Here is a 10,020-nt window from a genome sequence, read left to right on the forward strand (position 1 = left end):
TAAATGTGTTTAGAAAATATAACTTATACAGTAAAGATGGGCCCCCTTCAGCTCTGGGCCCCATAGCAGCTGCACCCCGTGCACCTATGGTAGTTACGCCTTTGCATGTCACTAATATGTTCATGGGCGGTATTCAATGAGAATACCTGCGAGGTGCAGCGAATCCTTTTTAGGATTCGCTGCACATTCGCCACGTTCCGGAGCCTCGCTGGCTCCGGTATTCAACGAGTCAGAACGTTTGTGGGGGGGAGGTGGGCTCCCCGGGTGCCAGGCAGCACAGGCTGCCCCCCGGGGGTGCCTGCAGGGGACCGTATATTCACTACACCCGATCGTAACGATTGGGTGCAGTGAATATATGAATATGTAATGAGCGGCTCGGCTCCCGTCCCCCTGCTGGCTGCTGTGTAAAAAAAAATATATATATATTTTTTAAATTAAATATATATTCATGTGCTTACAGCACATGAATAAAAATAGAATGCCCCTCCTCAGAATAAAATTCCTGATTTTTTGACACCAAATGTAAAAAAACAAAACACTTTATTTTAAAAGTTCACATTCCACTTCTCCATAAAAAGATAGCGATTGCTACTCGGTGAATCATGGCGAAAAAAACCTTCAAATGTATTCGCCATGTGGTCATTGAATAGGGTGATTCACCGTTTTTGTCAAAAATTCGCCAAACAGCACAAATTCGCCATAAAAACATGGCGAATCAGGCTCATTGAATACCGCCCCATATGTCTTAATATGATGAAGACAAATGCAAAATCCACAGCATTAAATAGTGATCTACATAAGATTTGAACCAGCGGACTCACCAGCATAGGGAACAGATACTTAAACACTGGACTACGCAGCCGACTGACATTCATTCGTTCCTTTATGTTATCATGGAGCCAAAGGCCATAGAACTAAACTGGATTCGATTGGACCCAAATCCCATGGTATGTTATAAAGATTTTCCTGTGATTAAGCCCCAGCATGCTGAGACACGTAGCTACACAACAGTCGGAGATACACAGGTACAGGTACGTGTGTGTGAGAGGTAAGTTCCGAACCAGGGAACTCATAATCATTGCCAGTAATGAGAGGACGCACGTAACCACGGGCAACGCAGCCGACTGATACTAGTGTGTTCATTTTCTAATGATATGACGGAGATAGGATCCATAAAAGGACTGATGATTGGGAACGCATTACACACAAAATGTCTATAAAATGTCACTTTTAATATTTCATACTATAAAAACTCCCTTGAAAAATATCGTGGGAGATGGCAGTGACATTATAGATGCTAAATCACACATACATACATACAAACATACATATACACACACCGTATTGTACAACATGTACTTTATAACATACTGTATAATGTATTGTATAACATGTACTGTATATCATGTACTGTATATCATGTACTGTATAATGTATTGTAGAACATGTACTGTATATCATGTACTGTATAATGTATTGTAGAACATGTACTGTATATCATGTACTGTATAATGTATTGTATATCATGTACTGTATAACATGTACTGTATAACATACATATACACACCGTATTGTACAACATGTACTGTATAACATACTGTATAATGTATTGTATAACATGTACTGTATATCATGTACTGTATAATGTATTGTAGAACATTACTGTATATCATGTACTGTATATCATGTACTGTATAATGTATTGTACAACATGTACTGTATAACATACATATACACACGTATTGTATAACATGTACTGTATAACGTACTGTATAACATGTACTGTATAACATACATATACACACCGTATTGTACAACATGTATTTTATATCATGTACTGTATAATGTATTGTATAACATGTACTGTATATCATGTACTGTATAATGTATTGTATAACATGTACTGTATAACATACTGTATATCATGTACTGTATAATGTATTGTACAACATGTACTGTATAACATACATATACACACCGTATTGTATAATATGTACTGTATAACGTACTGTATAACATGTACTGTATAATGTACTGTATATCATGTATTGTATAACATGTACTGTATAACGTATTGTATAACATACTGTATAACGTATTGTAGAACATGTACTGTATAACATGTACTGTATAATATGTACTGTTTAACATACATATACACACCGTGTTGTACAACATGTACTGTATAACATGTACTGTATAACATACATATACACACCATATTGTACAACATGTACTGTATAACATGTACTGTATAATATGTACTGTTTAACATACATATACACACCGTGTTGTACAACATGTACTGTATAACATGTACTGTATAACATACATATACACACCGTATTGTACAACATGTACTGTATAACATGTACTGTATAACATGTACTGTATAACATACATATACACACCGTATTGTACAACATGTACTGTATAACATGTACTGTATAACATGTACTGTATAACATACATATACACACCGTATTGTACAACATGTACTGTATAACATGTACTGTATAATGTATTGTATAACATGTACTGTATATTATGTACTGTATAATGTATTGTATAACATGTACTGTATAATGTACTGTATAACATGTACTGTATAATGTATTGTACAACATGTACTGTATATTATGTACTGTATAATGTATTGTATAACATGTACTGTATAATGTACTGTATAACATGTACTGTATAATGTATTGTATAACATACTGTATAATGTATTGTAGAACATGTACCGTATAATGTATTGTTTAACATACTGTATAACATATTGTAGAACATGTACTGTATAACATGTACTGTATATCATGTACCGTATAACATATACTGTATATCATGTACTGTATAACATGTACTGTATAATGTATTGTATATCATGTACTGTATAACTATTGTATAACATGAACTGTATAATATGTACTGTATAATGTATTGTATATCATGTACTGTATAACTATTGTATAACATGTACTGTATAATATGTACTGTATAACGTATTGTACAACATGTACTGTATAACATACTGTATATCATGTACTGTATAACGTACTGTATATCATGTACTGTATATCATGTACTGTATAACGTATTGTAGAACATGTACTGTATAATGTATTGTAGAACATGTACTGTATAACATGTACTGTATAACATGTATTGTAGAACATGTACTGTATAACATGTACTGTATAACATACTGTATAACATGTACTGTATAATGTATTGTAGAACATGTACTGTATAACATGTACTGTATAATGTATTGTATAACATGTACTGTATAACATGTACTGTATAACATGTACTGTATAATGTATTGTATAACATACTGTATAACGTATTGTAGAACATGTACTGTATAACATACTGTATAACGTATTGTATAACATGTACTGTATAATGTATTGTATAACATACTGTATAACGTATTGTAGAACATGTACTGTATAACATACTGTATAACATGTACTGTATAATGTATTGTAGAACATTTACTGTATAACATGTACTGTATAATGTATTGTATATCATGTACTGTATAACGTATTGTATAACATGTACTGTATAACATGTACTGTATAATGTATTGTATAACATACTGTATAACGTATTGTATAACATGTACTGTATAATGTACTGTATAACATGTACTGTATAACATGTACTGTATAATGTATTGTATAACATACTGTATAACGTATTGTAGAACATGTAATGTATAACATACTGTATATCATGTACTGTATAACATGTACTGTATAACGTACTGTATATCATGTACTGTATATCATGTACTGTATATCATGTACTGTATAACGTATTGTAGAACATGTACTGTATAACATGTACTGTATAACATACTGTATAACATGTACTGTATAATGTATTGTATATCATGTACTGTATAACGTATTGTAGAACATGTACTGTATAACATGTACTGTATAACATACTGTATAACATGTACTGTATAATGTATTGTAGAACATGTACTGTATAACATACTGTATATCATGTACTGTATAACATCTACTGTATAACGTACTGTATAACATGTACTGTATAACATGTACTGTATAACATGTACTGTATAACATACTGTATAACATGTACTGTATAACATACTGTATAACATGTACTGTATAACATACTGTATAACATGTACTGTGTATCATGTACTGTATAACATACTGTATAACATGTACTGTATAACATACTGTATAACATGTACTGTATAGCGTACTGTGTATCATGTACTGTATAACATACTGTATATCATGTACTGTATAACATGTACTGTATAACATGTACTGTATAACGTATTGTAGAACATGTACTGTATAACATACTGTATAACATGTACTGTATAACATACTGTATAACATGTACTGTATAACATAATGTATAACATGTATTGTATAACATACTGTATAACATGTACTGTATAACATACTGTATAACATGTACTGTATAACATATATTGTATAAATGTATTCTTACTTAAAATTGAGACAATAAAGGCTCCACTTTGAATGAAATGATGCGCTGGGTCTGGTTGGCACCTTTGGTTCACATGATGCAGCCTGCTGTGTAGGACTGGAGCCAGTGTCTCACATGAAGCTGCCTGCTGGGTAGGACTGGCACCAGTGGCCATAGCTGCCTACCCTCCTGCATTCTGCAGGAGACTCCCTGAAATAACAGTCTAGCAATCTCCCTCATGTCACTTAGCCCACATTACACTGTTACATCATAGTTACCTCCCCTCCTGCATTCTGCAGGAGACTCCCTGACATAGCAGCAATCTCCCTCTCTCCCTCATTAGTCTAGCAATCTCCCTCATGTCACCTAGCCCACATTACACTGTTACACCATAGTTACCTCCCCTCCTGCATTCTGCAGGAGACTCCCTGACATAGCAGCAATCTCCCTCTCTCCCTCATTAGTCTAGCAATCACCCCCCTGTCACCTAGCCCACATTACACAGTTACATCATAGTTACCTCCCCTCCTGCATTCTGCAGGAGACTCCCTGAAATAGCAGCAATCTCCCTCTCTCCCTCATTAGTCTAACAATCTCCCTCATGTCACCTAGCCCACATTACACTGTTACATAATAATTACCTCCCCTCCTGCATTCTGCAGGAGACTCCCTGACATAGCAGCAATCTCCCTCTCTCCCTCATTAGTCTAACAATCTCCCTTATGTCACATAGCCCACATTACACTGTTACATCGTAGTTACCTCCCCTCCTGCAGGAGACTCCCTGAAATAACAGCAATCTCCCTCTCTCCCTCATTAGTCTAGTAATCTCCCTCATGTAACCTAGCCCACATTACACTGTTACATCATAGTTACCTCCCCTCCCGCATTCTGCAGGAGACTCCCTGACATAGCAGCAATCTCCCTCTCTCCCTCATTAGTCTAGCAATCTCCCTCATGTCACCTAACCCACGTTACACTGTTACATCATAGTTAACTCCCCTCCTGCATTCTGCAGGAGACTCCCTGACATAGCAGCAATCTCCCTCTCTCCCTCATTAGTCTAGCAATCTCCCTCATGTCACCTAGCCCACATTACACTGTTACATCATAGTTACCTCCCCTCCTGCATTCTGCAGGAGACTCCCTGAAATAACAGCAATCTCCCTCTCTCCCTCATTAGTCTAGTAATCTCCCTCATGTCACATAGCCCACATTACACTGTTACATCGTAGTTACCTCCCCTCCTGCATTCTGCAGGAGACTCCCTGAAATAACAGCAATCTCCCTCTCTCCCTCATTAGTCTAGTAATCTCCCTCATGTCACCTAGCCCACATTACACTGTTACATCATAGTTACCTCCCCTCCTGCATTCTGCAGGAGACTCCCTGACATAGCAGAAATCTCCCTCTCTCCCTCATTAGTCTAGCAATCTCCCTCATGTCACCTAGCCCACATTACACTGTTACATCATAGTTACCTCCCCTCCTGCATTCTGCAGGAGACTCCCTGACATAGCAGCAATCTCCCTCTCTCCCTCATTAGTCTAGCAATCTCCCTCATGTCACCTAGCCCACATTACACTGTTACATATTTTGGGGAAAAAAGGAATGAGAGATTTACATTGAATCATCAGCGCCATTTCCCAGCACTTTACCAAGTATAGTAGCTCTTACTAACTGCTTTGGGGCTCATCTACATTTGGATATAAGTCATTTTAAAAGATTCCTCTCAGATGTAGCAGTGCACACCCACGCTTCTAGGCGCCACATTCACAATCTCTTTTCACAATCTCTCCATATCTGGAACTAGACACGCCCATTGGGTGGATCATGACTCGCCCCCTCAATAGGGCGCTGTGCAGAATTATACTACCGACTATAATCTCCCTGAAACTAGTTTTCCAAAGTAGGCAAGTATGCCAGTGGCTCACATGAGGTTGTCCGCTGGGTAGGACTGTCTGGCACCAGTGGCTCCCCCAACGCTGTCTGCTGGGTAGGACTGGCACCAGTGGCTCACACGACGCTGTCTGCTGGGTAGGACTGGCACCAGCGGCTCACATGACGCTGTCTGCTGGGTAGGACTGGCACCAGTGGTAAGCGGACACAGAATACATGTAAAGTAATTTGCGTCCCCTCGCGGGCCTTGCTGCGCTCGCCACGCTTCGGGCACGGTGGCTCGCCACACTATATAACATCAACTCCATGCGTAGTTGGATAGTGGGGGTATGAAATCACCCATGGGTGACTATATAATTAAAAATCGGGTCTTTACAATGAAATATCGCTTCGCATGCCTTAAGTAGTGGCATGCAATGAAAAAATCGGGCGCCCAGATAATACACAAGTACCCTGATTTCTCCTTATCATTTCTTAAGCTTTGTCAGGAGGTCCGGATTTCTGCCACATTGATAGGTCCTTCATAGTGTTCCATGTCCTGCCTCTGAATTGCTTTTATACCCATCTCCTGATTGGCAACTTTTAACAATGAGATCCCTTATATCTGCGGTAGCCAACATGTGATGTTCCAGCTGCTGTGGAACTACACATAGCAGCATGCCCTGCCACACACACACACAAAAACAACATTTCTTACAGGTGTAATTTAACTGACCTTTGTCCATGATATTTTTTTTAAATATCAAACTCTGAACACAGAGTCATTGTGTGTAGACAGGAGCAGGAGGTACAGAGCTGCATGGGAGAGGGTTAAATGTAGCCAGCCTCCTAAGCCTCCACCGCAGGGACCCCACTGCCCGGATTAATTGTAAGTATAGGTTGCTGGAGAGACGAAGCTGAAGGTTCTTCGCTATGCAGAGGGAGGGGGGCGGATCTCCTCCTATACACTGAGAGGAGGTGGCTTAGGCAGGAGATGGGACACACTCATACTTGCCTACTTTTGAAAACTAGTTTCAGGGAGATTAAAGTTGGTAGTAGAATTTTGCACAGTGCCCCATTGAGGGGGTGTGTCATGCTCCACTTAAGAGGCGTGTCTAGTTCCATATATGGAGAGATTGTGAAAAGATATTGTGAACGTGGCACATAGAAGCGTGGGTGTGTACTGCTACATCTGATACCCCATTCACACCAGCCTAAATTCCCGGGTTGAGTTCGGGAACAACCCGGTACTAGTGCTGGTGTGAAAGGTTCCCGGGAAAAAATCCCAGGCAAATTGCAACCCGACTAGGTACTAGGGTTGTTCCCGGGTTCAACCCGGGACCTGGCTGGTGTGAAAGGTACAGGGTATACTTACCCGGGATGCCGTGTCCTTGGTGTGCTGTCTGGACGGGAATCCACACAGGCGGCGGGTGCAAATGACGGGACAGCCGGTGGATGATGATGACGCAGCTCTCCGGCGGCAGTGAGGACACCGGAGAGTTGCGCCATCTGCATCCGCAGCCTGTCCCGTCATTTGCGCCACCGCCTGTGTGGATCCCAAGGCCCGCACGGAGGACCAGCAACCGGGGTGAGTATTCTCCCCACCTCCGCCGCCATCCCACCGCCATCCGGCCTCCTTCCCGCCCCCTTCTCACACCAGAAAATGCAGGGACATTTCTGGTGTGAATGGGTCCAAACCCGGGAATGTCCCTGCTTGTCCCGGGAACTGAATTCCCGGGTTTGTCCCTGCATTTCTGGTGTGAATGGGGTATGAGAGGAATCTTTTAAAATGACGGTACTGCTTTCCTAGCACGGCGCCCACGATCTAGATTGTATGTGTGGGGCTGATATCTCAAGCATCTCATGTATCTTATGTGTTTGTGCGGCATAAGATGCAGGAGATGATGCAATCGACGCGATCTTTACATTGGAATCGATGTGAAATGGTCTCTGAGACCCAATGTTACATTTATTCCAATGTAAAAAGCCCCCAAAACCCCAATTTTAATTGCTAACCCCCTCTCATGGGTGAAATGGCCCCCCCATTGCCCGAAGCGTGGCGAGCGCAGCGTAATACATGTGAAGTAGTCCGTGTCCCCTCGCCACGCTTCAGGATCACTGCGCTCGCCACACTATATAAAATCAACTCCACACCGACGTGGATGGTGGGGGTATGAAAAGGTCGGAGGACGCGTACCGCCGCCCCTCGTGGCGTTGATAGTGCTGGTGGCGTTAACAATGGTTATTGGGGGTTCACGATTTTTTATCTCATGGATCTCCTGCATCTTATGGATGCATAAGATCCATGAGATGCATAAGATCAGATCCATACGATTAAAAAAAAATTCAATTGTATTGATTGTATGCCTTAAGTAAGGCATACAATCAGTGAGACGGGCGCCGTGCTAAGAAAGCAGTACCAAAATGACTTATATCCAAATGTCGATGATCCCCCCCACAGCAGTTAGTAAGAGATACTATACTTGGTAAAGTGCTGGGAAATGGTGCTGATGATTCAATGTAAATGTATCTATCTCTCATTTCTTTTTTCCCCAAATGCAATGTGGGCTAGGTGAAATGAGGGAGATTGTTACACTAATGAGGGAGATTGCTGCTATTTCAGGGAGTCTCCTGCATAATACAGGAGGGTAGGTAACTATGGACACACTACCGCTGCATCCTATCGCCTATGTCAGTGAGGACTAACCTTGACACTCCAGCTGTTGAACTACACAACCCAGCATGCCCTGCATCAGTTTCAGCATGGCCAAATAGTAAAACTGTAGCAGGTGTGTAGTTCAACAACTGCTGGAGTGTCAAGGTTAGCCATCTGGCCTATGCAGGCAGCAGGCCACACCTCTCACAGAAATCTAGTCGCTAGGCGGGAAAATGTGGATGCCGTGGTGACCTGGCGCCCGGGGTTTGTCCAGCCCTGCCTTAGGGGGATGCTCACCTTTAAGTGTAAGCAGGACCGGCACTACCCACTCAGCAAAGGATGCACAGTAGGCAGACGCCAGGCTAGAGAGGTGCTCTCCCTGTGGATGTGTGCGGTCATTTGTGTTGTAGTGTCTCAGTCACTTTAATGTTCTGTGTCCCCTGTATTGTACTAATGTGTGCCCTATGTACAGCGCTGCCCCTGGTAGTACACGGACACCTCCTCTGCTTCCCTACATCCCAGCTGTATTGTGTACTGAGCATTGTGCTGCTGTTACCTGTGCTGTTGTAGTGTGTCAGTCACTGTAATGTTATGTGTCCTCTGTATTGTACTAATGTGTGCCCTATGTACAGCGCTGCCCCTAGTAGTACACGGACACCTCCTCTGCTTCCCTACATCCCAGCTGTATTGTGTACTGAGCATTGTGCTGCTGTTACCTGTGCTGTTGTAGTGTCTCAGTCACTGTAATGTTCTGTGTCCCCTGTATTGTACTAATGTGTGCCCTATGTACGGTGCTGCCCCTGGTAGTACACGGACACCTCCTCTGCTTCCCTACATCCCAGCTGTATTGTGTACTGAGCATTGTGCTGCTGTTACCTGTGCTGTTGTAGTGTCTCAGTCACTGTAATGTTCTGTGTCCCCTGTATTGTACTAATGTGTGCCCTATGTACAGCGCTGCCCCTGGTAGTACACGGACACCTCCTCTGCTTCCCTAC

The sequence above is a fragment of the Crinia signifera genome, chromosome 12 (genome assembly GCF_055691185.1).
Source record: "Crinia signifera chromosome 12, ASM5569118v1, whole genome shotgun sequence".
Classification (NCBI taxonomy): Eukaryota; Metazoa; Chordata; class Amphibia; order Anura; family Myobatrachidae; genus Crinia; species Crinia signifera.